Source organism: Chaetura pelagica, unplaced genomic scaffold (assembly GCF_000747805.2).
Source record: "Chaetura pelagica isolate M959 unplaced genomic scaffold, ChaPel_1.0 scaffold123, whole genome shotgun sequence".
Taxonomy (NCBI): domain Eukaryota; kingdom Metazoa; phylum Chordata; class Aves; order Apodiformes; family Apodidae; genus Chaetura; species Chaetura pelagica.
Window position 1 is genome coordinate 3647447 of NW_009953295.1, and position 3294 is coordinate 3650740.

Genomic DNA, 3294 nt, shown 5'->3' on the forward strand with positions numbered 1-3294 from the left:
CTACTTTGGTTTCCCTGTCACATATTCTAGCTAACTGTTCCTTTGTCATTTTGTTGTCAATAGATCTGAAAATATTTTAAGATGTTCTTAAAACTTCTCTTCCTACAAGCTTTTCAGCCCTCAGTGTTCCTCTAACACCATCACCTCCTCTTTCTCCTTATAAAGAAATCTTTGGTTGCCTTTTGCCTTGGCAAAGGTGGCTTGATAGGATGGAAATACAACTTGTCCAGTTTAGCTGAGCTTGCTAGTCAAGCAGTCTGGCTGCTATTTAAGTAGAATTCCCTTGCTCAGTTTACAGACCACTTTAACAATAGAAGATGTTGAACAAGCACTAAGCGAGAGGGAGAAGGAATGTTCCTTACAGGAAGCCCAGGGGGAACACTGATTGCTTAAATATATAAATGTCTATATAACAATAATAATGCCAAATTTTTATCTGAAAATACTAAGAGATTAGTTGGATGTTGTATGTAGTGTTCTTTTAAGGTGGGATGACATAGTTGATTTTGAGCAAGAGCTTTTACCTATTTCTGATTTATGAAGAAAAGGTACTTTCATGAAGTCATACCAAAATATACCTATTTTTCTTGAAGTAAACGTAATCACAGAATCTTAGGGGTTAGAAGGGACCTTGAAAGATCGTCTAGTCCAACCCCCCTGCCAGAGCAGGGTCACCCAGAGCACATCACACAGGAACGTGTCCAGGCGGGTTTTGAATGTCTCCAGAGAAGGAGACTCCACAGCCTCTCTGAGAAGCCTGTTCCAGTGCTCTGTCACTCACAGTAAAGAAGCTCTTCCTGATATTCACATGGAACCTCCTATGCTCAAGTTTGCATCCATTGCCCCATGTCCTATCACTGGACATCACTGAAAAAAGCCTGGCTCCATCCTCCTGATACTCACCCTTAACATATTTGTAAACATTGATGAGGTCACCCCTCAGTCTCCTCTTCTCCAAGCTAAAGAGACCCAGTTCTCTCAGCCTTTCCTCCTATGGGAGATGTTCCACTCCCTTAATCATCTTTGTGGCTTGTGCTGAACTCTTTCAAGCAGTTCCCTGTCCTTTTTGAACTGAAGGGCCCGGAACTGGACACAATACTACAGATGCAGCCTCACCAAGGCAGAATAGAGGGGGAGGAGAACCTCTCTTGACCTACTAACCACACCCTTTCTAATACACCTTGGGATGCCATTGGCCTTCTTGGCTACAAGGGCACATTGTTGGCTCATGGTCATCCTCCTGTCCACCAGGACCCCCAGGTCCCTTTCAACTACACTGCTCTCCAGCAGGTCAGCTCCCAGCCTGTACTGGTACATGGGGTTGTTCTTCCCCAGATGCAAGACTCTACACTTCCCCTTGTTGAATTTCATCAAGTTTCTCCCTGCCCAACTCTCCAGCCTGTCCAGGTCTCTCTGAATGGCAGCACAGCCTTCTGGTGTGTCAGCCATTTGTCCCAGTTTAGTGTCATCAGCAAACTTGCTGAGGGTACATTCTGTACCCTCGTCCAGGTCGTTGATGAAAATATTGAACAGTACCGGTCCCAGTACCGACCCCTGAGGGGCTCCACTAGTCACAGACCTCCAACTAGATTCTGTCCCATTGACCACAACTCTCTGACTTCTTCCTTTCAACCAGTTCACAATCCATCTCACTACATGATCATCAAGACCACACTTCCTTAGCTTATCTACAAGGATTCTGTGGGAGACAGTGTCAAATGCTTTACTGAAATCAAGATAAACCACATCTACTGCTCTATCATCATCTATCCACCTAGTTACTTCCTCATAGAAGGCTATAAGGTTGGTCAAACCTTGGTAAAACCATGCTGACTGCTCTTAATGATCCCCTCATCCTTGATATGCTTAGAGACAGTGCCAAGAACAAGTTGTTCCATCACCTTTCTAGGGATGGAGGTGATGCTGACTGGTCTATAGTTACCCGGGTCCTCCTTCTTGTAAACTAGAGTGACATTTGCTATCCTCCAGTCCTCAGGCACCTCTCCTGTTGCCCACAGCTTGCCAAAGCAATGACCTCCACCAGCTCCCTCAGCACCTGCGGGTGTATTCCATCTGGACCGTTTGATTTATGGATGTCCAGATTGCTTAACTGATCCCTAACCCAATCCTCATCTACTAAAGCAAACTCCTTTATTGTGACTCCTTCTGGGGCTACGGGGATCTGGGGCTCCTGGGGAGAGTGTGCAGCTGTAAAGACAGAGTCTAGTCAAATCTAGTCAAGTCAAGTCTAGTTTAAAGCTCTCTCAATGAGTCCTGCCAACTCCTGGCCAAGAATCCTTTTCCCCCTTCTTGAAAGCTCTATGCCATTTTTCTCTAACATACCTGGTGCCCTGTAAACATCTCCATGATTGAAAAACCCAAAGTTCATCCGACAGCACCAGCCTCTGAGCCATACATTATCATCAGTCGTGTTTTCCTAGTCCTTTCAGCTTTTCCTGCCACTGAAGGAGCTGAGGAAAAGATCACCTGTGCTCCTGATCCCACAAACATTCGGCCTAGTCCTCGGAAATCCCTTTTCATCGCCCTCGGACTTGCCTTGGCAACCTCATCAGTACCCACCTGCATGACCACCTAGTGGGTAGTAATCAGAGGGCTGCACTAGGCCTGGGAGTTAATAGTATAGCAGGAAAAACATTTGTCCTTTGAAAACAAGAAAAAAATCAAGAAACTGAGCAGATAGAACTATGTAGAAATACTTGCACTTTGGAGGTAAGTTATTGTCTGTATTTATGTCAGTATACTTCATCTTTGTGCAATCTGGGCTTAAAGACTGGCAACATGTCTCTCTGCTGAGCCATGTTAGACCTAGTGGACTTGTGCTGGTGGACTTGCAGTGTCAGAGTGGAAGTGGCAGGTCGGTATGTCAGAGCATTCAGAAGAGTTTCCTTAAGTTAATGTTTTAATCAAAGCCCATCTATAAAGCACGTAGTCTGAGAACTCGTTATGATCACACTTTTCTTGCTACCACGTATTTCCTATTACACTGTTCTTTAGTATATACAGTGATCTTTGTGTATGAAGGAATATGTGGACTAATGAAGTAAGAGCATGTCAAGTTTGAAGTAGTTGTAGTTTTGCCTGTTATTTGATTTAAGGGAAGCTGCTAATTACTGCAAATCTGAAGAAGGATGTTTCTGAGTCTGGATCTTCCCTTGGAAAAAATAATCTGATCTTGTAGCCAAGTACCTATTTTCACTATTTCTGAAGAGAGGCTAAAGTAAAACAAGTTGGGGAAATTTTGAAACTTTTCTCAGTCCCTTATCATGAGAAATT